This window comes from Macaca nemestrina, chromosome 7 (genome assembly GCF_043159975.1).
Source record: "Macaca nemestrina isolate mMacNem1 chromosome 7, mMacNem.hap1, whole genome shotgun sequence".
Lineage (NCBI taxonomy): Eukaryota > Metazoa > Chordata > Mammalia > Primates > Cercopithecidae > Macaca > Macaca nemestrina.
The window spans coordinates 8,135,992-8,155,461 of record NC_092131.1 but is presented as its reverse complement, the minus strand read 5'-3'; positions in this window follow the sequence as shown (position 1 = coordinate 8,155,461).

The following is a 19,470-nucleotide window of genomic DNA, read 5'->3' as shown; positions in this document are numbered from 1 at the left end:
CTATGAGAAGGTGTCATTAGCCCTTCGAGGATTGAACATGGGTTCTTGTTGGCTTGGTTGTTTGCCTCCAAGAAGCTCAGATCATTAGGCGTGAACTTACAGGCAGTGTTCAGAGGCTTGTGGACACCCAAGGACTCTGGTATGGCCAACAGAGTGTGTGGTGGTAGCTGAATCTTTTTCAGGACAGTGAGGCAATGGTGGCTGACCAGGTCTGGGCCAGACTATGAGGTATCATCCTGAAAGGCTGCCAGCAGCAAGTCAGGGTCCACTGAAAAGTGGCTAAGTGTCACTAATATGGACAACGTTGACTGGGCACTTTCTAGGTACCCAGCACTGTGCTAGAGTTAGATCGTCTCACTGACTCCTCACTGATGTGGTAAGAACCCTCTGTTCCCATTTTATAGAGTAAGAAACTGAGGCTCGCACAGGTTAAGTCACTTGCCCAGGGTCACGTGACTAGCAAGTGGCTGAATCAGGATTCGAACCCAGGACCATCTGAGCTCTGGAGTGTATCTGACCCCACAGACTACTGTCTCCCACACCTCAGTATCCCTTCTCAAGGAGGAGGAATGGGGTGGATGCTCTGCGGTGTCTCTTCCGCTGTGACTCTGGTTCTGTGATGCTGGGTGTCGGCAAGGTGCCTGGACCCATGTTCACCACCCACTTCCTCCTGCTTCAGACTTTTCCACATTGTGACCAAGGCTCTGTGACTCTGATGCCTCTGAATGGCAACTGTGGTCAGAGCTCTCCAGCTATTTCTACTGATAGATCACTACATGCCATTGTCATTAGCTCAGTCTCCCAGCAACTCCATCACTGTCTGGCTGGGTGACCCTAGACTAGTCCCTTGTCCTCTCAGAGCCCCAGTATTCTCATCCAAGCCCTCCCTGACAGAGCTAGTGTCAAGCACTTGGCAGAGCTGTTGCAAAGCTCTGGGGAGGGGAGCCATGCTTCCTTTCCCATCCTCTGCACCAGGACTGTCTTCCCATTTTCCAGAGGCAAACACTGAGGTCCAGTGAAACAAGGATTGTCCAGGAAACCCCATGCTTGTCCCTGGCAGACTGTGCTACAAAGGATTCTGGGTATGGCCCTGGACTGCCAACTTCTTCCTTTTGGGGTGGGTCCAGCCCAGAATATGGAGATCCTCAAGAACACAGAGTTCAGAGGTCATGTGTCTCAACTCCCACATTTATAGGTGGGAAAACTGCATGAAGCTGGGACTACCAGTTTCCCTACATGCTGGACCCCCAGGGGCAGCAGTGAGAGGTCTAGGGCAGGATGGGCTCCTTCATCCCCACTGTTAACCAGTGTGCCAGGCAACTTTCTGGAGCTCAGGAAGTCCACACTGCACAGGACGGCTGAGGACGGCTGCCTAGAACCACTGATATCACAGGGCAAGGGTGAAGCTGAAGCCCAAAGGGCCTCATGTGTTGGCAAAAAGCCTCAAGTATCATCTGATGGCAGTGGGGAGCCACAGAAAGGCTTAGAGCAGAGGAGAGATCTGGCCAGACTTGCATGTGATTAGAAAGCACTCAACAGGAGGTTTGAGGGGAGATCCACTGAGACTAGCAGACAGTTAGAGAGGGCTTTAAGGCCAGGCAGGCCAGAGCCAGAGCCAAGTGGGAATGGAAGTAAAGAGATCGATGGGGGCTCTCAGCATCTGAACCCCTCCCTTTCCATGACTTCCCAACCAGAGCCATGGAAATTCTCCCCCTGCCCCTTTAGCTGCTGACATCTCCTCACACCATCGCCTGATGGAGCAAGACAAGGGGGAGGCTCAACATACTGGGGCTGGGGATAGCAGAGCTGGCTATCGCCTCAATGCACTTAACATTATTCTTATGATGAACTGGTTCATATTAACAGAGAACACTGAGAAGCATATGCCTGGGAGCCCACCACCCAGACTAAATTATCACTACTTCTGCTTCTGATGCTCCTGCAGCCCCTCCTGGTCACAGGTCCCAGCCTTCCCCGACCCAAGGGTATCTAGGAATCTCAGTGTTGTGTTGGTTATTCCTGTGCTTTCAGCTTACCATATTTCTCCCTTATAAGATCGTATTTAGACCAGGCACTGTGGCTCACACCTGTAATCCCAGCACTTTGGGAAGCCAAGGCAGGCGGATCACTCGAGGTCAGGAGTTCGAGACCAGCCTGGCCAACGTGGCAAAGCCCCCATCTCCACCGAAAATACAAAAATTAGCCAGGTGTGGTGGCAGGTGACTGTAATCCCAGCTATTCAGGAGGCTGAGGCAGGAGAAGCGCTTGAACCCAGGAGGCAGAGGTTGCAGTGAGCAGAGATGACACCACTGTACTCCAGCCTGGACAACAGAGCAAGACTCCATCACACACACACACACAGAAAGAGATAGTGTTTGATTTTGCATGCTTTTGAACTCTGTCTTCATGGTATAGTACTTCATGTGTTCATTTGCAGTGTGCTTCTGTGCTCATTATGTCGGCACATGTAGCTATAGTTCATTCATTTTCATAGCCATATAGCGAGGTTGCTCAACCTCAGCATGTTTGTGAGGGTCTATTCTGTGCATTGTAGGACATTCACCAGCAGCCCTGGCCTCCACCCATTTGATGGAAGTAATACCCCTGTCCCCAGTTTTAAAAACTAAAAATATTTTCATACATTGCCGAATTGCTCTTGGCTAAGAACCACTGCTATCTTAGATCCACTGCATGCATATATTACCTTTACTTTTCTCCTGTTGAAGGACATTTGTTTCTAGTTTTGTTTGTTTGTACGTTTGAGACTCTGTCACCCAGGCCAGAGTGCAATGGTTCAATCATGACTGACTGCAGCCTCAACCTCCTAGACTCACTCAAATGATCCTCCTGCCTCAGCCTCCTGAGTAGCTTGTATTACAGGCTCTTACCATCTGAAATTTTTTTTTTTTTTTTTTGAGATAGAGTCTCACTCTGTCACCCAGGCTAGAGTGCAATGGCACTATCTCGGCTCACTGCAACCTCCGCCTCCAGGGTTCAAGTGATTCACCTGCCTCAGCCTTCTGAGTAGCTGAGATTATAGGCGTCCATCACAACGCCCAGCTAATTTTTAGTAAAGACAGGGTTTCACCATGTTGGTCAGGTTGGTCTCGAACTCCTGACCTCAGGTGATCCACCCACCTCGGCCTCCCAAAGTCCTGGGATTACAAATGTGAGCCACGATGGCTGGCCTTTTTTAAAGAAAGATTGGTTCTATGTTGCCCAGGCTGATCTTGAACTTCTGGCCTCAAGTGATCCTCCTGCCTCAGCCTCCCAAAATGTTGGGATTTCAGGTGGGAGCCACCATGCGCAGCCTAGTTTTTGGGGGTTTTTTTGTTTTGTTTTTTTGGTTTTTTTTTTTTTTTTGCTCCTACAAGCAATGCCCTGTGGACCCTCTTATACGTGTCCCAACACACATGAGTATGAACTTTGCTCACATCTATACCAAGACAGAGAATGGCCGGGTCACACAGTACACACAGGTTGGCTAGACAGTGCCAAAGTGCTTTCCAAAGAGCTGGGGCTAATTCACACTCCTGCCAGAAGGATATGGGGTGTGCCTTGCCCATCCTTGGTGATGTCTGGGGTTGTCACTCTGGTGGAAAGTCATGCTTGTACTTTCCTTAACCTGCTTTGTCTTTCTTGAGGCTCTGTATTAATTCATTCTCACCTGCTATGAAGAAATACCCAACACTGGGTAATTTACAAAGGAAAGAGGCTTGATTGACTCACAGTTCCGCATGGCTGGGGAAGCCTCAGGAAACTTACCAATCACGGTGGCAGGAGAGAGAATGAGAGCCGAGCGATGGGGAGAGCCCCTTATAAAACTATCAGATCTCGTGAGAACTCACTGACTATGAGGGAAACCGCCCCTATGATTCAACTATCTCCACCTGGTCCCACCCCTGACACGTGAGGATTATTACAGTTCAAGGTGAGATGTGGGTGGGGACACAGAGCCAAGCCTTATCAGGCTCTCAGAGCACAAGAGAGGCCCAGGCCAAATTTCATACTGGAGGTGCCCCATGTATTAGGAAGGCAACCCAGAAGAAGAAGAGGAAACAGCACAGCAGGTTTACTCACTTGGGATTTAATTGAAGTGTCTGTATTAATCAAATTGATGCTTTCACAGGTACACAAATACAATGTAACACGATTTATGCTACTTATAAGATAATTACAGGGTTTACATCAAGTGACAAATTCCAGGCCCCAGACACATGGTCTTTCTCGGAGTCCAGCTGTGCACTTCTTTTTTTTTTTTTTTTTTTTGAGACGGAGTCTCGCTCTGTCGCCAGAGCGCAGTGGCCGGATCTCAGCTCACTGCAAGCTCCGCCTCCCGGGTTTACGCCATTCTCCTGCCTCAGCCTCCTGTGTAGCTGGGACTACAGGCGCCCGCCACCTCGCCCGGCTAGTTTTTTGTATTTTTTTAGTAGAGACGGGGTTTCACCGTGTTCGCCAGGATGGTCTCGATCTCCTGACCTCGTGATCCGCCCGTCTCGGCCTCCCAAAGTGCTGGGATTACAGGCTTGAGCCGCCGCGCCTGGCCCCAGCTGTGCACTTCTGTAACTGTTGCACCACTCTGCTGGGAGTGGTGAGGCCCAGGCCCACCCATGATATGGGGGTGTTTCTGCCTCCTCCCCAGCTGTGCCCTCCTGGAGGATTAAGCCTTATTTTTCTCTGGGACTCTCAGTGCCTGGCCCCGGGGGTGCCCTAGGGGAGTCTGCAGCTGCACCCTCTGGGTCAGGTACCTCCAGCCCCCACAGCCTCTGGATGGCACACATGCCAGGCCTTGGGTGCTGCCCTCGGCCTGAGGTCTACAACCCCACAAAGCCGCCCCACCTGGCCCTGCCCTGGCCTGCCCGCTGCAGAGATCTGAGACCAATCTCCTCCGGTGCCTGAATATTTCATGCAGTGAGGGTGGAATGAAAGTCGCAAAGTCCTTAATTGTTAATGTGGGTTCTGCTGGCTGCAGGCCCAGCCCTCCCAGCCCCTCCTGTTTGATACAACAACAGCAGTAACAGTATTTCCTCCTGCACCCCAGGCCTTGTCGTGACCTGCCCCGGGTGAGGCTGGACTGAAATGAAGTTATCTGAGGAGCCCCAGCTGGCCAGAGAGAAGTGGCGACACAAGTAACCATAACAACCAGACCAGGAGGCCCACTGTTCCCCAATGACAAACTTCTTTTTGTTTTTTATTTATTTATTTATTTATTTTGCTTTTTTAAAATAAGCCTTATAATTTTATTTTTGAAACTCCATGCATGTGTTTTTTTTTAAATTAATTTTTTTTAGACAGAGTCTCACTCTGTCGCCCAGGCTGGAGTGCAGTGGTGCCATCTCGGCTCACCACAGCCTCGACCTCCTGGGTTCAAGCAATTCTCCCACCTCGACCTCCTGAATATCTGGGACTACAGCTGCATACCCACACGCCGCTAGTTTTTATATTGTTTGTAGAGGCTGGTCTGGAACTCCTGGGCTCGAGCGATCTGCCACTCAGCCTCCCCAAGTGCTGGAATTATAGGTGTGAGCCACGTCACCAGGCCTGAATGTGTTTTTAAATTTAAAGTTCCGGGCCGGGCACAGTGGCTCACTCCTGTAATGCCAGCACTTTGGGAGGCTGAGGTGAGCAGATCACTTGAGGTCAGGGGTTCGAGATCAGCCTGGCTAACATGGCGAAATCCCATCTCGACTAAAAGTACAAAAAAAATTAGCTGGGCGCAGTGGTGCACGCCTGTAATCCCAGCTACTCAGGAGACTGAGGCAGGAGAATCACTTGAATCCAAGAAGGGGAGGTTGCAGTGAGCTGAGATCATGCCATTGCACTACAGCCTGGGCGACAGAGTGAGATTCCATCTCAAAAATAAATAAATAAAATAAAAATAAACTTAAAATTCCTAGCATAGAGCCTGGGAACTCAGTAAATGTTTGTTGAATGACTGAATGATAAAGGAGGAAGCTGAGTTAAGTAGAAAAACCCTGGATGTAGAGTCTGTGTCTCTGGCCTGACCCTTACCAGCAAGGTGGCCCTAGGCAAAGCTGCACCTCCTCTCTGAGCCTCTGGATCAGGACCTAAAAACAGGACCATTTCATCCTCCTTGCAGGATGAGGAGATAGTCAAGTGACAAGAAAAGGAGGTGTGAACCCCAGGCCACACGGTGGGGTGGGAGGGGATGCTCTCCTCGGGAAAGGGTTGAGTCCTGTGGGTGCCCCGGAGCCCATAGTCTTCTGAGTGTTTGAAAACCGCACTGAAGAGCCAAGCCTTCTCTCAAGAGTAGCTCGCCCAGCTCAGTCCCAACACCAGGACACAGAACTCTGCAATGAGGATCTCAGCACCCTGAACTCACAGAGCCCCTGTGAGCAAACCAGAGCCCAAGAGGCAGCTAGCCGGTCAGGCTCTCGGAGCAAGGGCAGCAGGTCAGCCCTAGGACTCAGCCCCAACCACCCTTAGAATCACCGGAAAGCATGTGAAATGCAGATGCTCAGGTCCCGCCCCAGACCAAGTCCATCAGAATCTTGGGAGACAGTGATTTAGCAGCCCGAGCTGCTCTGGGCTACAGGAGGCACTTGTTTGTTGGCATCAGGCTGAGCTAGAAGGAGACACCCCCATTGCTGTGGGGTACCCCCCTCCCCAAGCATCTGACCTTAGAGATCTTTCTCTAAGGTTATCCAGATTCCCCAAACAATCCTCAAATGTGCTACTTCGAATGCATATGCCTAGTGACGCGGGAAGGGACGAGGGTTTCCGGAGGTCAGGATAGCGTTCACTTAATGCCCTGATTTTTTGTCCCGTATCTCATGGGATAAAATGAAAGGAAAGAAAGTAATAAAGATATGAAATTAAAAAAAAAAATCTGAGACTCATGGACACAAGTCTCCCCATAAAAAGGGCCAGCAGAGAAGTGGAAAAAAGACCATATTGGGCACATTATTGTAAAACTTCACAACACCAGGGTTGAGAAAATCCTCAAACCATGTTCGGTAGAGTGCAGAGAAAAGGAATCAGAATAATGTTGACATTCTCAACAGCAAGTCCAGAAACTAGAAGGTCGTGAAGTGATGTCTCAACATCCTGAAGGAAAACTATTTCAGTACCGATGCAGTCCAGTGGGAGGGTAGAGTGAGACATTTTCCAATTAAAAAAAGAAAAATTATTTCCCAGACACTCTTTCTCTAAAATTAGGAATTGAACCAAGAAATAAGACATGAAGGCCAGGCACGGTGGCTCACGCCTGTAATCCCAGCACTTTGGGAGGCCAAAGGGGGTGGATTGCTTGAGCCCAGGAGTTCAAGACCAGCCTGGGCAACATGGGGAAACCCTATCTCTAAAGAAAATGTAAAAATATGGGCTTGGTGGTGCATGACTGTGCTGCCAGCCACTCAGGAGGCTGAGGTGAGAGGGTTACTTGACCCAGGAGGCTGAAACTGCAGTGAGCTGCGATTGTGCCACTGCACTCCAGCCTCGGTGGCAGAGTGAGACCCTGTGTCAGAAAGAAAGAAAAGAAAGGAAGGCAGTTAAAAGAAAAGAAGAAAGAAAGAGGGAGAGAGGAAAGGCAGAGAGGAAAGGAAGGAAGAAAGAAAGGAAGAAAGAGAAAAAAAAGAGGCCGGGCGCGGTGGCTCAAGCCTGTAATCCCAGCACTTTGGGAGGCCGAGACGGCTGGATCACGAGGTCAGGAAATCGAGACCATCCTGCTAACACGGTGAAAACCCGTCTCTATTTAAAAAAATACAAAAAACTAGCCGGGCGAGGTGGCGGGCGCCTGTAGTCCCAGCTACTCGGGAGGCTGAGGCAGGAGAATGGCGTGAACCCGGGAGGCGGAGCTTGCAGTGAGCCGAGATCGCGCCACTGCACTCCAGCCTGGGTGACATAGCGAGACTCCGTCTCAAAAAAAAAAGAGAGAGAGAAAAAAGAGAGAGAAAGGAAAGAAAAAGAAAGAAAGAAAGAAAGAAAGAAAGAAAGAAAGAAAGAAAGAAAGAAAGAAAGAAAGAAAGAAAGAAAGAAAGAGAAAGAAAGAAAGAAAGAAAGAGAGAGAGAGAGAGAGAGAGAGAAAGAAAGAAAGGAAGGAAGGAAGGAAGGAAGGAAGGAAGGAAACGAAACAAGACATGCGATTCAGACAACAGAAAGGGACGCCCGGAGTGAGGGCTTTGCAGACAGAAGCAATCAGCGCAGATTAGAAAAGGAGGCTCCCAAGCTCATGGATTCCCTTGCTGGGGGTGCTTGGCTGTTTGGAGAGGAATATTAGAGCTCTGTCAAAGTTTGGTGAAAAGCCCAGAAAAAAAACAAGCAAGTCAAAACAAGGAGGCAATTATTAATCCCCAGGGAAACCCAGAAGTTGCACAAGGAAGGAAATCCAATCAGGCCATACCATGGCTCGGCTGGCCATAATGTTTATATAGAGTCACGTGCTGCTTCGTCACATTTTGGTCAGGGTCACACACACCATGGTGGTCCCGTCAGATAATATTGTGTTCTTACTGTACCTTTTCTATGTTTAGACACACACATTCTTGCCATTGTGTTACAGTTCCTACAACATTCAGTACAGGCACATGCTGTACAGATTTGTAGCCTAGCGGCAATAGGCTAGACCATCTGGCCTGGGTGTGTAGTGGGCTATCCCGTCTAGCATTGTATGCTCCATGACAATGATGACAGCACCTAATGACGCATTTCCCAAATCATATCCTTGTCGTTAAGTGATACGTGACTGTCGCATAGCGTAATATGTAAACAATACTAATTTGACCAGAAATTATGGGGTAGCAATCTTGGGAGGATGGGGGAGGGGATTGGCCTGTGTGGGGAGGGGTGGGGACGTAAGTGGCCTGAAGCCTCCTCCTCCGTAAGAGAAAGGTAAGTGAGAGTGTCACAAGCTGGAGGGTCAGTAAGGAACAGTACAAGTGTGTTGTTTCCAAATCTAGAGAAAAGTTGCAGAATCAAATATAGAGAAAAGCTGCCTCTGGGAACTAGGAATTGGGTAGAGAGAGATAACGCAGGGACTTTTTTTTTTTTTTTAAATAAGCTTTATAGTTTTATGTTTGAAACTCTGTGCATGTGTTTTTAAATTTAAAATAATAATAATAATAAGCCTATCATTGGACCTCTCCTTGCAACAATGGAAGCTAGAGGACCGCAGAACGATCAGTTGCCTTTAAAATCTGGGGGAAAAGGATTTCCTGCCTGGATTTTATGCCCACAGGAAGGCTCAACCTTGTAAACCTTGCAAAAATGCAAGGCCTCAAAATAAAATTTAAGTTTAAATAGAATATAACGACTGTGCACCTTCTAGGAAGCTTTGGTTGCACATGCTCCCATAGGAGCTGAGAACAACCAGGGAGTGTGTGATCACCCAGGAAGGAGGATCCTTCCCAGGGGACAGAGAAGTGGCCCCAGAGCAGAAGATGCGGAGCTTAGGGCAAAACAGAGTAGATCACAGACTGTCAGAGCATTTGACAACACCAGCACTCAGTTTAGAGTAGATCAGATGAAAAATTAAGAAGAGACACATAATACCTTGCAAGTTATAAATAAATGCATTCACTCCAGGGCACACACAAACAAAACTGTACAAGAAACCGTCATTGACCACTTCCTGACTTTCATGGAATAATATTTACGCAATCATCATCATAAAACCCTTAACCAGCTATTAACTAAGAAATGCATAAAGCCCTCTAAAGAGGCTGAGGGAGGGGAGGCGGGAGTGGGAGGGTTTCAGAGAGCTGAAGCCTCATCTGTCACCATGAGAAAGCAACAGAAATGTCTAGAATTGAAAAATCAAGAAATAGCAACGTAAACATCTTATGAGAAATGTGGAGACTGCAAAGCCAGAAAGAACAACTAAATGTGGAAACTGGTTGCTCTGGGGAGTGGGGAAAGGGAGGGGAGGTGGGGAACCATCTCATTTCCTTGCAAGCATCTTAGTGTTCCATGATTGTTTTTACCCTAAGTGCGTGCATTATTTTATTTAAATATCAATATAATTTATTTAAATAGTGATAAAACCTAGCTCTGGGCTGTGGCATGTGAAACAAGTAAGGAGGGCGAGGAATATTGCCTGATGGAAGCTCGCAGACCAGACCATCACCAGCAACACCCCAGGCCCGGGCCTGCCTGCTGGAGAAGGAAGCCTGGTCAGCCCCTCAGTTTCCCCAGTCATTTCCAGTTTGCAAAGCTCGCTCTGGGCTGTTTCCTTCTCCCATCCTCCCAACAAGGCTGCAAGGTGGGCAGGGATGACTGTACCCATTTTACCTGCAGAAACTGGAACTATTGGGCATGAGTTTGGGGGTCCATAGAGATTTCTCCCATGGCAGGTGTGCCAGCGAAGGCAGGCGGAGGACCCACCCAACAGCAAGGGACAGGCAGTCCCAGCTGGAATTTCAGAGCAGGGAGGCACCTTGCCTGGTCCAGGGGCTCCCAGCGGGGCAGCTACAAACCCTTCCCTTCACCGTACAACCTGTTCTTAGTCACACATCCCACCCTCAGTGTCTGTCAGAGGGAGCCCTTCACCAAGCAGGTGGGGGTTGCCCTAGAGAGGGGACACTGCCAGCTACCAAAGAGGAAGGGCTGGCACCAACCGGGGCTGCACAAGACTTGGTATCCTGGGAATCTCAGAGCTTTGTCCTGGAAGCCCGTGGGAGAGCTGGTCTGGGAAGTGGCCGGGCTGCCTGGCGGACCCGTGGAAGGTCCACCTGGGCCTGAGGAGCACTCGACTGGTTTGATCCTAGAGGACGCTTGGAGATACTGAGCCCCGTTAGGAGGGACTCACCCAAGGAGTGAAACGCCCAGCTCCCTGCTGGGCTCCACATTTAGGGCTTCTCTTTGCCTCATGGTTGCCAGGAGATGCATGAGCTTCAGCTTCCAACTCCCCCTTGTAGCCTGATGTCCCTAAAGCCTACCTCTCCAGCCCTGACCTGTGCATACAGCCACTACCTGAGGTTCACTCTGGCCTCACCCAGCCAGCTGAAAACCTAACAGCACTGGCAAGGCCTCTGCCTGGCTTTTCCTTCTCTCAAAGATTCTCTGGAACTCAGCTCAGCTGCTTCCTTCGAGTGCCTCCTCTCCATGGGGCCCCTCCCAATGCCTAGGCCGGTGTGGGCACAGACACCCCAGGAACACTGCTGGCTCTCAGGGACGCAGGTAGAAAAGGAAAGGGAGGGGTGCACATCTGGTGTGTGGGGCTGGCCAGTGCACCTTGGAGCTCACTCCTCTCTGCAGAGCCCGGAGCAGGGCCCGGCCGGGCAGGAGGAGCATGGAGAAGCCTTGCAAAAACATCATGCCAGGCCTGGGCACAGCTCTGGGCACTGGGATGTTCTCAAAGCAGCCTGTGTGGCCTGGGGACTGGGGAGGCTGAGAGGGAGACAGGAGCTGTGTAATTTGCAATGGGCTGTTCCTCACCAAGCCTCACCATAATCTCACTATCCCTCCCGGCACCCTGGGGACTGGCCCTGGTGCTGGTCCATTTTACAGATGCCACAACTAAGACTTACAGCTGGCTGGGCGCGGTGGCTCACGCCTATAATCCCAGCACCTTCGGAGGCTGAGGTGGGCAGATCACGAGGTCAGGAGTTCGAGACCAGCCTGGCCAACATAGTGAAACCCCGTCTCTACTAAAAATACAAAAATTAGCCGGGTGTGGTGGTGGGCACCTGTAATCCCAGCTACTTGGGAGGCTGAGGCAGGAGAATCGCTTGAACCTGGGAGGCAGAGGTTGCAGTGAGCCGAGATTGCATCATTGCACTCCAGCTGGGGCTACAGTGCAAGACTCCATCTAAAAATATACGTATACACACACACACACACACCTATACATATACATATATATATATATATATATATTTAGAGTTTAAATAAATGCATCCTTGAAGCTGCAATGTAAGCAGGGATTCTTACACCTGCATGATGATAAGACTCAGTGGGATACTTGCTAGGTCCCCTACCTGGAGATGGGAGTCACCACCTCTGAGTTCTGGAACTGGTGTATTTGCCAGTGTCAGGGTAGGGATCAGGCTGGGATGTCAAAGTTCAGGAACGCTTGAGTGCTAAGCCAGGACCTCTGAGCCCCCTGTCCCCCATCCTCCTCATTTGCCCTATTTCACAGCCGGGTGATATTTAGCCCAGCCGTGGTGCATGGCTGTTCCCGCTGCTGGGCGCTGGTTCTATTATACAGAACTCCTATGGGAACGTGTTTGTGCACAGCTTTGCTTTCCTGTTGGATTGTTTCCTTGGGGTAAGTTCCCAGAAGTGGGATTCCTGAGTGGAAGGAGGGATATTTTCCCACCCCCTAATCCACATCCTTAACAGAGGCTGGCCCCAGGATGAGGATCCGGCCTTTCTCTGGCTTCAAGGAGGGGCAGCCGGCAATCCCCGCGTGGCACTTCCGGAGGAAAATGACAGACCTTTCCCTTTCCTGTAAGAGCTAATTACCAGCTGGATGATGCGTTCACGGCTGTCAGGGCAATGAGGACCCAGGTGACTCAATGCCGTCTTTCTTGGACCCGCCTGGATTGCTCAGCCAGCCGGTGATGGATTTTTCTCTGTGGAGGTCACAGGAAACAAGAAAAGCGTCCCTCAGCTCCCCAGGGAGTCAAGTCTGTCAGCAGCTTTGGGAGAGGGCAGCAAGGAGGCCTTGAAATCCAGTGGGCAGACAATCCCTCTGCCCTTCCAGACAACAAAGCGCTTCTGGCCCCTCCAACCTGCCGGACAGGAATGGCTGGCTGAGGGTCCGGAACCCCTGCCCTGACCTGGGCCTCTTGCATCCCAGCACCCCCACATCCAGGTCAGAGTCCCTGGCTAGATCCAGCCTCTGAGGGGCAAGAGAAGAGGGGTGTCCAGGCTCCTCCTTAAGGAAGCCCCTTCTTCCCCCAAGGGGGGCCGAGGGCAGGCATCAGCCCTTCCCAGCTGTCACCACTCAGGTGTGGGGGGGTCAGGAGCAGTGAGGGAAAGGGGGACAGGGGCTGCTGTGGAGGGTCACTTGTGGGCAGTGGCCTACCAGCTTCCCACAGGAAGGAGGGGTCTCGGCTTCCCAGGGCTCTGGCCGGCTGCCTGAGCACAAGGGTCACTCTCCCTCTGCCTGCAGAACATAGGGAGGCCAGGCCTCTGGGCAGGGCCCATCTCCGGAGCTCTCTAGCCTGTTTCCCTCTGGGGACACCCTCTGAAAGAGCAGCAGGAGTCAGACCTGGAGGCTGGCCCCGCCCCTGCCGCCAGCTCACTTCCCCACCAGAGTGCGGATTCTCCGAAGGCAGGACTGGGGTCTGCCCTGTCCCAGGCTCAACGTAGTGAGTTCCCTGTCCCTAGAGGTGAACAAGCTAAGAGAGCATGGCCATCTTGCAGAGGTATAGAGGTAGTGCTTGCTGTGAGTACCCACCCTAGGTCACCACCTGACCACGACTTGCCCTACTCTTTATGTTACGCCCACTTTTCTTTTTTTGAGACAGGGTCTTGTTCTGTTGCTCAGACTGGAGTGCAGTGGTGCAATCTCAGTACACTGTAACCTCAACCTCCCTGGATCAAACCACCTCCCACCTCAGCCTCTCAAGTAGCTGGGACTACAGGCAGGTGCCACCATGCCTAGCTAATTTTTGTATTTTTTTGTAGAGATGGAGTCTCACCATGTTGCCCAGGCTGGTCTTGAACTCCTGGGCTCAAGTGATAGTTCATCGCAGGCACAGAAGGCCGCCCTCTGTCCTCACCACCCACCTCTGCTGTTCAGCTGGCGAAGGCCCTCTCTGATCTTGAGGCAACTGGGATGCCTGTTCCTGGGTGGGACTGGGGGATTTTATGTGGGTTACACCAACCCCAGCTGTTGTGAGTGGGCACTGGAGCCTCACAGGCTCTGCTGAGTTAGCCCCATCCTGGTGCAGGGGAACTGGCTGATTCCTCCCAAGGACTCGCCCAGGTCAGGACACCCATCCAGGACCCACTGACCACAGATGTTTTTAGAGAACTTCCTGTGGGCAGCCCCAGCAAACAGATCCCTCCATCTCAACCTCAGAGGATTCCCTTTTTTTGAGACACAGTCTTGCTCTGTCACCCAGGCTGGAGTACAGTGATGCGATCTTGGCTCACTGCAACCTCTGCCTCCCGGGTTCAAGCAATTCTCCTGCCTCAGCCTCCCAAGTAGCTGGGACCACAGGTGCCTGCCACCACGCCTGGCTAATTTTTTGTATTTTTAGTAGAGACTGGGTTTCAACGTGTTAACCAGGATAGTCTCTATCTCCTGACCTTGTGATCTGCCCACCTTGGCCTCCCAAAGTGCTAGGATTACAGGCATAAGCCACCGCACCTGGCCAAAGATTCACTTTTTAAACACAATTCAGGAGGCAGGGGGAAAATAGGACCTTGCCATCAACTTGTCAGTTTGCGCAATTGACCTTTCGCACCTGTAAGCAGGCTATTCTTGTTCTCCCTGTTCAATTCCCTTCTGTTGGTTTCAGTCTCTGGTTCCACCTTCTGAGGTTTCTGGAAATGTAACGTTCTCATGGGACATTGCCTTTGGCACACCTGATAAGCTCTAATGGCTCCATCCAGACTCGATTGAAACAGGCAGGGATGAAGGCAGAGATCTGTGGCCCACCCTTAGAGACCCTCTAACTCTAGGTTGCACTGGTTTACAGAGTGTCACCCCTGGGGTGCTCTGTCCAGGGAGTCATGGCCTCTCCTCATTGCCCTGCTCTCCAGCCCACAATTTCCATCCTGCTCAAATGACAGCATGAAGAACTTGCTCCCCGACAACTGTCATCTGTCACATGGCTGTGTGACATGGTGCTGTCTTTGCCACCAATGCCCTATCCTTCTTCCTCACCTGACTGACTCATGCCAGGACACAGCTTTATGAAATTCTTTCCCATGATCCCCCCAAGCTGTCTGGCTCCCACCAAACCCCAGGGTTCCCAGTGTCCCCAGCAACATACTGTGCTGGCCCTGTCTGCCTACCTGCTCGGCCACCCTTTCCACCGAGGGGTCCTGAGATCCCCACAACCCAGCCCAGGGTGCAGCCCCTGCAGAGGCAGCACCGTGCTGTTGAAAGAGCCCAGGCCTGGGATCAGCTAGGCTTGGGCACATGGTTGAACCTCTCTGAGCCTCACTTTCCTCATTTGTAAAATGGGATGGTCGCCACATTAAAGAGCGCTAGTGAGAATCACAGGCCAAGAGCATAAAGCACTCAGCATGCTGTGAACTGAATGAATGAGCGCTTTCATCCCTGTCATCAATTTCATAGCCTACCTGGGAGTTAAGACGGAGGCAGTGCAAAGTGCTGTAAACAAGACCCATGTGCTAGGGAACTGCCAGGAAGGGCGGCAATTCTGAATGGGGAGCTGGGAAGGCGTCACTGCAGAGACGCGTGTGCTGAGCCTGAAAGGAGGCTCCCATTCCTGCAGGCGGCAGAGCTGGGGAAGAGCATCCTAGGAAGACAGCCATGCACACACGTGCATGCCAGCACGGGCTTTTATCCTTTTAATGGTGTATGTGATTTAATAGGGGTGTAACGGTGCCCGGGAGCTGCCTTAGCAGTTTTGAATGCCTATTATCCTTTAAGGCTGGCTCTGAGAGAGCCACAATTTCTTGAGGTATGAGTCCACGGAAATCACTCTCCATTAGCATGAGATTATGAAAAGAACTCAGCCCGGGAGAATTTTGGTGAGTTTTGGGAAGTGGTGCAGTTGAGATGACAATAGACGCTTTTTTTTTTTTTTTTTTTTTTTTTTTTTTTAGGCAGAGTCTCGCCCCAGGCTGGAGTGCAGTGGTACGATCACAGCTCACTGTAGCCTCAGCCTCCTGGGCTGTGATCCTCCCACTTCAGCCTCCCAAGTAGTTGGGACTACAAGAGTGCACCACCACACCTGGCTGATTTTTTTTGTTTCTGAAGAGACAGGATATTGCTATGTTGCCCAGGCTGGTCTCTAAATCCTGGTCTCAAGCAACCCTCCAGCCTCGGCCTCCCAAAGTGCTGGGATTACAAATGTGAACCACCACACCTGGCCCTGAAAGACTCTTAAAGGAAGAGGATGCAGAGGCTGCTGCCTGCAGCAGGCAGCGCCGGACTCCCCTCCCGAGGCTGCTGTACCTGTGATTGGAGGAGCTCAGAGATCTTTTCCTAGCAGCCCCGCCAGTGCTGGCCCGACAAACTGCCTACAATTCCATCATCACTCATCCTAAAATGTAATATTTTGTCTAGGAGAGGGAACACTTTGCTTTATTATTGAGGGAAAAGGAAGATGGAAACTTACTTTACTTGGGTACCTACTATATGCCAAGCATGAAATGGGCACCTCTCACATTGCCTTTGAGCCCACAAGGCAGCCAGGCCAGACAGGGGAGCTACTCACCCCTTCAGGTGAGAGAATGGAAACTCAGAAGGGCCTGAGGCTTGCCAAGAGCTTGGCAGACCAGGATGGGAACCAGAGCTGACTCTCCACCCTCGCTTCGGCCATGGCACTCAGCCACTTCTCCTCTTCCCTGGCTGTGGCTCCCTGGAGCACGGGATGAGATAAAGCAGGGTTTGGGGGCACTCGGGCCTGGGTTCAGGGGCAGACCTGCTGCCAATCAGCTCTGTGGCCTGAGCAGTCGCATCTCGGGTGTGTCTTCATCTGTGGATGGGCCAGCAGCAGCACTGACCCCACGGGGTTATGATGGGGACAGAAGGAGCTACAAAGTCCGTGACACAGCACCTGGGCCAGGGCTCAGGAAGGGGCAAGACCGTGTTGTCTTCTTACCAACTCCCACTTGGTCAGGCATTTACAGCCCCAGCTCCCAACCCAGGCACACCCCACCCCTCCTCCGACCTTGACAGCAGCAGGAGTGGGATCCAGCTCCCTGTCCCCCACGTCTCCATCCTGGAGGATCTGAGGCAGAGCAGGCAGCGGCCCAAGCAGTTGGCCTGTGAGTGAGTGTGAGTTTGTTCTTGGGGCTGGGCAGCCTCTGCAGGCTTCTGCCTCCTCCCTGCACCACTCCCGGCAACCGTGATTCTCCACTCCACCCAGGAACCTACTTCAGGGAACCACAGAGGCCAAATTCAGAATCCCTACTTGAACCACTGACCTTTTGCCTTCTCCAAGGCCGGAAGCAAGCCCTTGCCTGCTGCACGCCTCAGTTGCCCCATCTGTAAAGTGGGCAGCCCATCAAATTCACATCTCCCTGGCTGAGAGTCATCTGGAGAAATAATGAGTACGTGACCTAATGAAAATTGCACGGTGCCTGCCAAGCGAAGTGGGTAAGCCATTGGCCCAGCACTGTCATTACAGGAGGTGAAGCAGCGCGTGGGCTGATGACTGGCAAGGGGTGCTGGAAGCTTTCATCATGGGTTCCCTTGGGAGGCCAGGTAGGTCAGCTTTGAAAACACACAGTGCTGCGGGGCCTGCCTTCCTGTGGCTTCCAGGCCAGGTTGTCCAGAATTCTGCCTGTGCAGCCCCGCCCCCTGCAAGCAGGAACCAATGCACCTGAGCAGCCTCCTCCCATCTGCAGAGGAGGAAGCTAAGGTGTAGGGAGGGTCAAGGTACTGGCCTAAGGTCCCACAGCCAAGGGGTGGCTGGGAGGTGCAGCCAGGTCTGCCTGGCACAGAGTCTGGTCTCCTGACCACGATGCCAAGCTGGTTATTACCGTCACCACAATAGAACACTAATAATAGTTGTCATAATTATTATTATTGTGGAGGGCTGTTCTCCAGGCAGGCAGGTCTGGGTTGCTGCGTCACTGGGGACAGATGGCTGGCCAGTGCCCACAATGAGGCAGGGTCCTGTCCCAACCAGCACTAGGAAAATGCTGGAGACGGGAGGCTAAGCCCATCCTGCAGCCTGGGTCAGCAGCCTGGGGCCTCACCCCACCCTCCATCCAATGCTGGGTGCAGGCAGCCTCTCCAATGCCCCATCTGCCCTGGAGGGCTCTGGTGATGGATACAGTGGAGATTCCTTGAAATGAACATTAAACATTCAACCAGAGGCACTCACCACTTTTATAAAACAGAGTCCCCCGTGCCAGCCAAGAACCCTGAGTTTCAAAGGCTCCTGCTCTTGCTGGTGAAAGGCTCCTGCATGGACCCTGGGTCCAGGCTGCCAGAGCCCAAAGCCTAGTGCTTGTGCCCACTCCTCGTGTGACCTTGGGCAAGACTCCCCACAAGTTGCTCTGTTTCCCCATCTGCATGACGGTGCAAAATTCAAAGTCGTTGTGAGGATGAAGTGAGCTAGTCCTGTGTCTGGCCCACATCCATGCTCAATGAATGCCTGCATTGCTATCCTGTCAGGCGGGTGCAGCCAGAGAAGTGGTCGGCCTGATGCTGGAGGAGTCACTGAGAGATGACTGTAGACTGACTTTGACTCTATGAGAATGGGTGGCCTCTCATGTAGTCAATGTGTGGCTGCTGTGGCTGTGACATTCCCATGACCCCAGCAGGCATCTACTATGGGCTGGTGAAACCAGAGAGCTTGCTGGCCATGGGGATACAGGTGTGTGTGTGTGTGTGTGTGTGTGTGTGTGTGTGTGTGTGTGTCTATGCATGTGCGATCTTCGGGGCTCTGAGACGGCAGGGAGCTTGCAAAACAGGTTCCCGGCTTCCCTGTTCCCATCAGGATTCCAGCTGGATCTTGTTCTGCTCTGTCCTGCCAGCCCCGACTGTGGGAAAGACGTGGAAACTGCTCCGGACCCATTCCTGGCCTGCAGGACGTGGCCCATCCAGCTACCCCCACTCTGGGCTTGGAGGCCAAGGCCACAGCCTGTAGATCAGGTAGTCCAGTGCCTATGTCAGCCCCAAGCTGGCCCTGTGAGCTCCCAACAGGATGGGTGCCCAAACTGCAGTTTGCCTGAAAGGGATGGCTCCGTAGACACAGGCCTGAGAAGGGCTGGGGTAATTTCTTTCTGCTCTCTGAGGCAGTATTCTAGGTCCTGGGGATCTGGGTCATAACCAGGATTCCTCTCTCCCTGATGTCTGCCCTGCATACTCTATGCCTAGGTGACACAACGTAGGATTCAGGGGCTACAGTGCCCAGCTCAGGCCTTCTGAAAGCCGGGCCTGCAGGCTCCTCTGTGCTCCCCTCTCCTGGCTCCCTGAATCTGTTCCTCCTCCCTTGAAGCATCCCAGCCACCCTGCAGAGCCTGATGCAGGGCTTACCCCTGGGGGAATATTGGGGCAGTGAAGGAAGAGAGTGATACATCACTGAATGGCTGAGGATAGGGAACGCACCAGGGACTGTGTGTGACATGGAGTTAGTGCTCACCAGGACACTTGAACCTGAGTCTGTCAGAGCCCAGAACCAGAGCTCTCACTCACAATGTCACACCACCCCTTTCATCCATCCATCTGTCCAGCTATCCATCCATCCATCCATCTATCCATCCACACACCTACCCATCCATCCACCTATCTGCCCTTCTATCTATTCATCTACTCTTCCATCTTCCCATCCATCCATCCACCCACACATCCATCCATTCATCCATCCATCCAACCATCCACTCACCCACCTACCTACCTATGCATCC